An 11,576-nucleotide genomic window follows, 5' to 3' on the forward strand; every position below is an offset into this window, starting at 1 on the left:
GTGTGACAGTAACAAAACACATGAAATAACTTGAGGCAGCATTGGTTGGGTCTGACGACTAAAAGTTTGAAAATGAAAAAGAAATCTGTGTAGAGTTAGAATTACGTGAGCTTACCAGACCTCTCCTTTGCTTGAGGTCTCCAATCGCACTGTTAGCAGTAGAGTTGCAACGTGGGTAATGTAGCCCCCAAGTTTTGACGAGGAAGAAGAATGCATAGAATAAAAACATGATATCTCCTTTTTTGTTGCATCGATTCCGGCAATGTTATAGAGCAATGCTACGTCAGTGGAGTACTCTTTTAACCTTCCCAACTCCTCACACACGGAAGCTTTGTCACTGTCTGCCAACATGAGGAACACGCCAAAACACTGGGAATTCAAACAAAACTACTTAGGGCGCTCTCACACTGTCTGTCCATACCGTGCCCCGTGCTTTAGGGTACTTGTCCCCCCCTCCTTCTCCCCCCGCTGGCCAGGCCCGTCAGTACTCACACTGCCTGGGCCTCGTGCGAATGCTTCTTGCCTGTCCATACGTCATCATGCCGTAACACGTCACACGCATTGATGACATCATTGGTGATGCGTCGCTTTGTTTACAAAGTTTTTGTGCGTCTTGTCTGACTTTTTTAATAATATTTTCGTCACCAAATCTGCAGTAAACCTTCGCCGCCATTGTTTTAAATGTCTGCGCATGGTCCGTCTTTTTTTTTCTTTTTTTTTTTTCTATGTCTGAAAAGGCGCACATACAAGTGCATGCTCGTGCTCATACATGTGTAAACACGCTTACAAAAGCCCACCTCTCCAAAACGGTCCGTGACTGGCAAACTGGCTGCAGCTAGGCGCGATGCGGTTGCACTCACACTGGTCAAACGAACTAGGCTTTACCCACAGGCTTAAAAAATCGACCTTTTCATAATGAACCTCTTTTGCCAATGAATAAGAAGCCAAAAGGATCTTTGTTCTAATATAACAGGCTGTTTTTTAATATATATATATATATATATATATATGTATATAATAAAAACAATAGGCAGGTCTTGATGTCACCTCAAGAAATGGGAAATTAACCACAGTAGCTTGTGTATTAATTGCCCCGCTGATAATCATGAATGAAGCATGAGACCAGTCAACCTGTCTCATCACCTGAAGGGCTCATTGCATTTTAATGTACGAAATGTGCAATACAAATTAGGTTTGTCTGAATAATTGAATCATTTCTCATTCAAAACACTGAGGAAGATTAAAAGCTCTCTGAAGCAACCCTCATGGCACTTTAACGATGCCTTCAAGGACACCGACACCAGTATGCAAACACTTTATTTATTTATTTATTTTATCATTTCCTTCATAGGGCCATTCCCTGACCGTTAATCTGCTGCTGGCCTTTCTCTCCTCTTTCCCATAACTGCTGCTTCACCTCCAGTTGCTTGCAGGTTGAGCTGTTTTAATACCCGGCCATTGATCATATTCAGTTTAATTACCTCTGTGCGGACCGGAGGAGCATTAGAAATCATGACCTGATGCATATTCAATAAATTGACTGAAACAGGAAAGGAAATGGTTACCCTATGATGCGTATTCATCTAAGAATGTATGCAAGAATGACCTTCAGATGGCGTATTTGTCAAATCCTAGTAAAATTACGGGAAAAAAAAAAAAAGTTATCTGTGAATGAAGTCTTTAGCATGCTGAGGACTGGTTCATATACTTTTGTTTGTAACTGCATGATGGGTTAAGAAGCTAATTCAGGTTTGTGCTAGAGCTATATATACACACCGTAGCTTTAACATGTGATATAGTATGCATGGACTTAACTTTGCATGCATATCTCTGCTTCTTTAAGCGGCCCTGGAATGTCTTATGGTCTAATATGTGCATAAAGTCTCAAATTAAACATGACAGACCACTAGTTGAGCTAATCAGATATGTCCTGGCTTCTTGAGCCACCAAATAGAAAATAAAGAGTTCCGGGTCACGAGAGAAACAATTGTCTCTGAGCTATTGTCTTCTGAATGTACAGTAGTCTGTATTTCTTTTTAATGTGAAGGGCAAGAAAAAGAAAATAAAAATGACAATATCATGCTCCCCACATGACACAAATCCAGAGTTTATGTTTCTAGTACTGTTGTAATTTGTCCGCACCCCGCTCAACTTGTCGCGATAAGACGCACATTTGTTACCTATGGTCCGGTTTTAATGTCTGCTGAGGTAAGGCGGACACCTTTTTATTGTTTGTTTTTTACAATCAGGAGAAGATGAATGGAAGTCTAGTCCTGACCTGCAGAGAAATGGCTACCCGGGCCGCTGCATGTTTTCTTTATTTACTCATCAATGATGTTTACCAGCGGCTAAGAGATTGAAGTTTCGAGATCAGGGACTGACTTTTATTACCCCCGGGGCCCTTTGTATTCCTGGCTGTCCACTGCGAAAAAGCTTTCTATTGATTGTCACAGAGCAGAGAAGGGGATTTGGAAATATGCTGAAAATACATGGCTGCATTGTCTATCTCTGTAGAATGCATCAACCTCTTTAAACCGGGTGTTAACAATGCGGGAGATGACTTAGATGAAGATTTTCCTCTTTTGTTTTGGTATTGCTCTCCTTTGTGTCTGGCTGTATCCCTTCAAGCTGTGTATGTATACTGTGTGTATACCATACACTGTGAGTGTGTGCCATCTGTGTGCGTGCACACATACAGTGTATGTGTATGACCAACGTGTGTTTGCACGCATGCACACACGCTACTCTGCCTACACATCACTTGCATGAACTGTGTACACATTTATTGGCTTGCGCTCCATTACAGAGAATTAACTGACTGACTTAAGCTCTCACTGTGATAATTAAAACAGCTTGCACTTGCAGTGACGGTGCAGCCATGGCGAAGCTGTAATTCATTTCTGGATGGGCACTTTTCAGACAAAGACATGTTCTGAGGACTACCAATATCAAAGCATCTCCTGTAGTTTGGCAAAAGCTACCATTCTTAAAAGTGATGAATTAATGAGCAAAACACAAATTCATTTCTAGCCCATTCAATACCACTGCGGACACAGTGTTTATTGTCCTTTCGCTCAAAGACACTGTGTCTGTTGATGATTGATGATTTCAAGGCAGGAAATATAAAATATCTTTCACAGCCATCTCCAATGGTGTTCTCTAAAGGCCTGTAAATGAGTTCCCCCAAGTCTTTTGGTGGTAGTTAATTCATGCAGAATTTATATGACAATTCACCATGACGTCACAACAATAATGAACTTTCTTCCTGGTGGCAAAAGCCTAAGCGTTCTCTGATGGCACCACTAGCAAAAAAACCCTTCTGTTTCATTTGACCAGGGAAAAGCGATTGAGAAAACAGAGTAAATGGCTTGAATTACTGGGTGATCTGCACCGAAGTGGAAGTAGAATTTATTTACACACTTCTAAGAATCTACAAGTGAAATTTCATATTTGTACATGAACATTTACAAATTAGTAAAGGAAAGTGACCTTGATAAAAGAAAGCGGTAAAAACGTTCAGGTGACACTGGTGGTTTACATGAAAAATGGGAATTAAGAAGACTTTACGGTATATTTTGGAGCTGTTAAAGCATGTCATTTTATAATGAAGGACTGAAGTATGGTCCGTGATGTTTTGACAGCATTGACGTTAATGTGGACGATCAGCTCAAACAGTGTTTACGGCGAGGAATCGAGGTATCCGACTAGGACCGAGAGCAGCACACAGTTTATTCACCGGAGTCAGCGTCCGTTTGACCACTCTTGTAAACAGAAAGATAAATCAGGCCGTTAAAACGATATTAGCTACAAAGATAAGAAGTTAGACTTTAGTTTTATACCATTAAATGAACTCAAAACATTACACCATCATTGATATGTGTAGGTTCAACAGAAATGTTGATAGAATTTAGCCAAAAAATGTCCATCTGGTGACACAGATCCGTTATCTGTGAGACAACCACAACCACGATGATGGAGGTTTGGTTCCCAGTCTGCCCCGTTAGAAGAGGCTCGTCCTCCACTAGGCGGTCCTGCGGTCTTCTCTGTAGCACTAGTACTTTTAATAACGTCCACTCGCTGGATAAATGTAGTTATTTTTTAAGAAAATTGATAAAACCCTACACCTTTTGCTGTATATCAGGCAGCGCAACCCCAAACACAACACATTTACGTTTTTAACTATGAAACACTGTTTAAAGTAGACGGCTGGTCAGCTTCAGGTCAGTGGAAGCTGCTCGGGTTCTGCCACCCGGAAGTATCTTGACACCTGTTGTTTACAAACATTCTGAAATGCCGTATATTATATTCCTGTGTAATAGTCTGAGAAGGCAAGATGTTGCCAACAAGTCGTCCTTGCCAGCAGCCTTATTATTAGTCAATAATGAATTTAGACAACCCATATGATGCCAACCAAATGAAACCAAACTCAAAAATCGGTACGAACCCAAGGCTACCAAGCAGTATGTTGAACAGTGGATTCTTGTGGCAGGGGTGGTGCCCAGATGTTCGAAACAAATGCAGCAAAAGTTCCTCTTTGACTTCCCTATGGTAGATAAAACATGATGAAGTGCCCTTGGTAGACACGATAAAGTGTTTGAGGATGCCCTCAAATGGAGAAAACATGATGGAGTGCCCTCTATGATGTCCCCTGGCAGACAATTAAAGCCCTAGCTCCATTGGTAGATAAAACACGATTAAAGTGACATACAGTATAGGATGTCCTTTAATGGGGAAAACATGTCCTCGACGCTGCCCTTCCAGTAGAGAAAATATGGCGACGTGTCCTCTAGAGTGGCTTTAAAATTGAGAAAACGCGTTGCAGTGCCATAGGCCGTCCTACATGGTAGAAAACTTTCTGCACGCTGGTGCCCTAATGCATGTTGCTTGTGCCCTTTTTTTTGTTTTATCTGCCCCTGCCCCTCAGATTGGCTGAGTCCGCCCCTGAGTATGTGTACGTAAGTGAGCATGTATGCCATGTAGGTCTGTGCCACATGCGGCACGTAATAAGGAAACGCCTGACCCAGAAAGCAGTACAAGGAATGTGACGCATTACCCTGTCGAGCCCTTCACCCCACCATTCATTTCCATCAAGGCCTGTAATAATGCTTGTACTCTCGGCTGAAATTGCTTTCTGCCTTTCGGGTCAGTACAACTGGACTGTGGAATGGGGGAGGGTTTGGTTCTGTATAAGTGTTTTCTGCTTCGTCTATTCTTTTTTTTTTGTGGTATTTCATGGTCAGCCACCATGCTACGGTCATATTAGTGAGGTGATTTATATGTGCAGAAATCCCAGGCAGTTCTTGTGATAGAGGTTTACAACAGCATGATAGAGTGGCCTTCTGGTGGACTGTGTTTCCACATTCTTCAGCTTTACATTTCTTTCTTTCCCTCTAATACTCACCTTTTGCCCCACACAAAGCATTGAATTTATTAGCGCTGTGATGTGATGAATAATGCGCTTTCACATATTTTTTTCACTCTGAGCAACAGCCTTGCCAAATATTTATCTCTTTTTCTGAGTAGAACAGTTGTAGAAATAGAAGGGAGACAAATGAACCATGTGCTCTGTGCGATGACAACCTTTAAAAACAACTTATAGTTTCTATGGTAGCAATGAATTTTATAAATACCATAATAAAGATTTCACTGTGGCTAATCTGCATGCAAACCTGCACGGGGCGTGATTGGTTGCGACATAATTGGTAGCTTTCATTTGACAGCGTGCTGATTGACCCACTGTGGCATTCTCAATGATGTCGTAACGGCTTGTCAGATGCTCAGGGTTCTGCTTGGGAAATCACAACCAATCACGCCGAGTTATGCAAAGAGCTCTTAGAAAAGTGAAGAGCTGAAACTGTAGGAGAGGCAGCTCGGGATCAGTTCAATTCCAGTTATTAAAAGTTTAAAATATTCTTCCTCTGAGTTGACACTTGAGACATGACTGCGTTGATTTTCCAAAAGAGCTCATGATTGAAGCGATACACTTGCAGTTTGTGCTCGCACCCTTTATAGTGCTTTCTGATCACAGCGAAGGGCGAGTGTTAAAACGGGTGATTAAGCAGGAGCTGATTGTTGAAGCTATATGCCGCATCAGTTCCTATAACAGCAATGTCATCAATTCAACATCCTTTTTATCACCTGTTTCATCATTAGGACAAAACTGCCCTTAGTCTGCACTTTACTCTGCACTGAAATTGGCAGACCAAATGGTTTTTGTTTCAAAGGTGCTGTACATGAAAATCTGAACAAAATTGAGCTGGGGTTGGGCCAACCGCTTCATACCTCTGCCACAGTGGTCAAAACTGTTTCCCCTCTGCCGCCTGCCCTTCATTGAAATGACTGGAGCCGGTGACTTAGGTGTGGTCAGAGAGCAGTTTAAAACCCACACGTGCGTGGCCATACTATTCAACATATTTTTTGTGTATTCTCTATTTCTTAATAAGTGAGGTTTAGAGGTGTTGGTAGGCCTTAAGCGTATTTCCCAAAATGTCAATCTATTCTTGTAAAAAACAAATAAAACGCACCTTTACAGTCAAATCTGTTTGGACCTACTGACATAATAAAATAAGGGGTTAATTAAGGGTTTGGGTAGGCGGCAGTCAAACAGGCTTGGATTTAGGTGAGAGATGGATACATTGAATATTCACAAACTGATGTGTGATTTCACCCTCACAGGTGCAACAAACCATGAGAGTTAGACGCCAGTCAATCACAGTCTGCACATGCCCACGCAGTCCTGAGACGAGGTTGAATCAGGCAAAGTAAGTGGAAACACCTGTGTGGGTGCATCATGACTGAGTAGGGCCTTCAAAAGAAAAACCCCAATAGCTTGGTCATAGTTTGATGTGATTCATCCTCCTGTAACACTACAGCTCTTTTTTCCCCCTCTGCATTAATAACACTTCCTGTGGTGCCAGACGTTTCTATTCTTCACCTGCCCAACTGTTCTCGGTGTGTTTCCGGCTCCAACTCATCTCTTGATCTGTCACCTGTCTGCGCACCTGCTCCCCATTAATCATCAGCCCTAGTATATAATCCCAAAGACAGCAGAGCCCAGTTGCTCAGGACACGGCTTGTTTCTGTCCTATATTCATCAGGGCTTCTGTCAGATGGGAAGTTTGCATTTCTTGCTTTTTAAAAAATGAATTACCCCCTGTGTAATTGCAGAGTGTCTACAAAATTGCAATTCAGTTGTTTGGTAAAACAAAAACAAACCTGATGTTGACAATTGAGGTGACCTTTCTACTGAGTCCTGTCTTTATTTTCTATGACAGAGGAAGCCTCTGCGTGGTGGAAAAAGGATTTCACTGCAGAGGCTACAGAGTTAGAGCTGTCCTGGGCCATGGGGAGTGGATTGCCTATTTGTTGCATCAGTGGTTTAGCAGTCGCAGACGAGGGTAGGGGGAGTGGATGCAGGGCCCTGGAGGAACCTACAATCTCCAAACTTTTTTGGGAGCCATTATTGGATTTTTACAAAGTGGCTTTGTGGACATGCAAGGCAGAAATGGAGAAAAACAGACAGAAATTGTGTGCATTTGTGAGAAAGACATGAATTCAAATTGTTCATTTAAGTTGCAATCTTTAATATTTCAGCCATGGTCAATTTAATGATATCCATGGTCACCATGGTAACCGCAGTTGCAGTTTAATAATGGGTAACCGCAGTATGTATGTAGTTTTGAATACTGTCGTAATTCCTAAATAAGCCATTGCACACATTGCGTTTTCTGTGGCTGCTTTACAGTATAAGCCACCCTGTGTCTCATCAGTAGAATGCTTTTAATGTGAGACTAAGGCCCCGTTTACACGTACACTATTATTTTTAAAAACAGAGACATTTCCCTGCATTTGTGCCCGTCTTTTACACACAAACGAGAATTCGCCTCTGAAAACCATTCCCTCTGAAAACTCCGGCTAGAATGGAGGCATTTTACTGCTGTGTATAATGCGACACTTCCACGTGTTTTTTTTTGTTTGTTTCTTATCGGGTCACAAGAAATACAGATACATAATACAGCAAAATGCTATTTAATTACACAATTTTGTCTTCTTTTTTTTTTCACGGGTACCTTTCCAAGCTGTCCAAGCTGTAGAAAGAGTCTTTTTAGAGGCGGTTTGAATTCAACAAACTCTAGATATTGATTAAAATTCCATGCAAACCCAGAAAACCAATGAGCTGCTAACGCCTGAGGAGTTCTGGTGGCAGGTACAGGCAACTCACATCACCCCAACTCTGGCCGGCAGCCAGCTTTCATCCAGGCTGCAGTCACAGAAAATCTAATACAGATGACTTCATCATTTTTGCCTAGTGACCTTTCTGGCATCCTTTCCTCCTCCGCTCCTCCCTCTCCTCCTCCTCCATGCACATACCTTCCCACAGTCTCCCCGCAGCTCGGTTAATCCACACCCTGCCAGTGTCTCTCTTGTTGTATTTCTATCTCACCTTGCCTCCCCTTCCACCACACCTCCTCTCATCCTAAACCCCCACCCCCCCAAGGGCATTATTCATAGTGAGTTGAACACAGCCTCAAGGTTAAGTGCCAGCAAGTGTGCTACCGAAAACCGCTGCGAGTTGCGAGCCGCTCTCGCCGCTCTCATTTGGCAGCTGTACTGATCACATCTCATCCCAAAACCAATGGGTCCTTGGCCGCTGCTGTAGCAGGCAAGTGTAAGCGCAGGCAATCAATAGGTTTCAAAATGGCCCCGCTGGCGACTGTGAATGGAACTCAATTTTATTTTGCAAGATTGTGCATTTATTAGATGAGCAGATATTGATGGCAGTATTGGCAGGCTGCTCCTCTCCCATACACACACACACACACACACACACACACACACACACACACACACACACACACACACACACACACACAGGCCAGATTTGGTTTAACAGCAAAGGTTGTAATTCAACTGTAGATGGATGAATGTTTTTATAAGGACATTACCACTGTGCTGGATTCAGCCAGGTGAAGAGAAGGCTGTCTCTTAGTTTGATTATTCTCAGATTATTGCCGGCTCATACAGACTTCTTTCCTTCCTCTCTGACATTTATTCTCTATCCTTTTAGTCATATGTTATTATCATTTATATGAGCCAGATCTTTTGGGCTTACCTGCTTACATTACATTATTCACTCCCTGTGGTCAGGTAGGTCAGTGATTCCCAGCCACAGGTACTATCCACAGCTGTTTTGACAACCAACTTGATGACAGTCGTGAGTACACAGGGAGTAAAGCAGACGCAGCCCTGGGGTGCTCCAGTATTATGGTAATCGGAAAAAGCATGAGAAAATATAATACATGGTTGGAAAAGATTGCCTTAACTAAACATTTACACAAAATTTAAAAGCAATCCAAACAAACACCTTTGGGAACACGATGGGTGATGTTGAAGAAGGGGTATTTTTGTTTATCCGATAGGGCGGAGAGGGTACATTGGGGAACCACTGAGTTTGTCTGAAGCCACACAAAGGTTTTGTTTTCGGGGATTTAGACCCTTGCAGGTGTGTGTGTGTGTGTTTGTTTTTCTACTCTAAGCCCAGTCAGGAGTTAATGCAATTACAGAGGATCAGGTGTTTTCTCTTTTCACTATTTGATTAGGACCACTTCACTGGCTGAGTAATCAAACCCTACGTACACTCACACACACACACACACATACACCAGGTGAGCAATCAAAGCTAGTTTAGTATAGGTTTTTTTCTATCCACTCCATCCCTCTTGTCCTTTTTCTTACAGACACACACTCACAGCATAGATGAATGGATCACTCTTCTTCTCTTCTTGACAAAAACACACTCATGCATAATTTTTAAAATGTTCCCAGTACAACCTAAAACTATCCTTGCCCTCCTTTGTCCTCATTTTCTCTCTCTCTCTCTCTCTCTCTGTCTCACTCTCTCTCACACACACACCCGCACTGTAGTCTGCAGATGAAGTCAGGTGGTTTCATGGTGTTTGGGAGCAAATCATCTATGTTTAGTGGCCCCACGGCACCAGGTGTAAGGCTTTACTTACAGATCCTGAGGCTGATGACATAACACCATGCTGAAATGGATACATTTCCTGGTTCAATTATATTCTTTCAAACCACAATTGCATCTGAGAAGTACCTGCAGTGTGAGGACTAACTGAAATGTACCACAACGCACTGCTGTGTAATTTTACCTGAGCAGAAATGTTTCCAATTTTTCTAAAATGTTTTAATGTCTTTCTCTGCTCAGCATCCAACTCAATTTAGGCTGATATATACGCAGGTTCATATTCTGCGCTGAGGACAACCTTGAGACCAACATGTGACGCTCTTACGAAGGCTGCATAGTCAGCTGAGGACACAAAGACTGAGTTATTGCTTTCATATGTGAGAGGAGGAGGAGGACGTTGAAGTGAGTTACAGACTTGAACTCTCCTCCTGTCCAGGCTCATTTTCATCTCCAAATTACCTAGCCTAGCCTCGGCATGCAATAACAGTAAATCACAGCATGAGAAGAAATGATTCTGCTATTTACAAAGGACACGGAAGCCACGACGATGAACAACAAGATATGGGATCAAAGAGAACCAAAAGACTAATTAGAAAGCATCAATAATGAGTTGTGGGGGTCTTGGGTTCACGGCCACCTGCCCAGAGGTTAATAGATGAAGGGAAACTTGTCTGACATCCCATTGACACTGATGGTCATTGTCTCTGAATATGCAACAAGACTTCTTATTCATAAGCTCTCTCCCTTTGACAAAATGGAAACAGATGATTTGAATTACATTTACAAGCTCCATCATCCTATAGGCTGGACATGCTTCTTCTTCAGGAGGAGCTCAGTCAGTAAGCAGCCCCTTTTGATGTTGGGAGGTTGTTTTTTTTCCAAGACATCAAACCTGATTTCCCTTGTCAAGAGCTGTTGTCATAGCGACTCATTGACTGGCTGAGAGGAGCGCATGCTCTCATTGGATGTGGTTAACATCTTATGACTGAGTGAATGAGGCAACGTGACAGCAAAGACTTATGATATGGTTCATTATATTCCACAACCGACATTTCCTGGCACCTGAAATAGCCCATCAGCTGAGTTTTTATTCTGTCGGGGAGCACATTTTTCCTGACTAGAGCACATTCTCCTGGGTTCTTTGGCTGTGAGAGGGAACCACCTCATCAACCTGATTTTCATAATGTGATTATCCTTGTGGATTTATGCATAAGACACAAAATATGCTCCTTGGTTTGTGTATTAGTCTGGGAAATGCAAATCATTTGGATGTGCAATCGAATAAACTTTGGTTCAACCTCTATTTTCCTCTTACGCTATTGGATAAGTGATATCTGACATAATGAGGGATGAAGATAGATCAGTGTGCTTCTATGATGCCATGGATTTAAAAGAAAGTTTAATGAAACTGACACTCGTTTCTGACTTCTTGTGGTTCAAACGGAAAAATACTGAAGCCATCCAAAATAGGATTTAAATTCTTTACACGAGTTTGAAGAAAACAAGCCCTTTAAAATAGGAAGTTGAGAGACATGTAGTTGGGTAAATTATACATGGTCAAAATGAGGTCTAACTGTTGAGGACCTCCTGTATA

Source organism: Echiichthys vipera (genome assembly GCF_963691815.1).
Source record: "Echiichthys vipera genome assembly, chromosome: 20".
Taxonomy (NCBI): Eukaryota; Metazoa; Chordata; class Actinopteri; order Perciformes; family Trachinidae; genus Echiichthys; species Echiichthys vipera.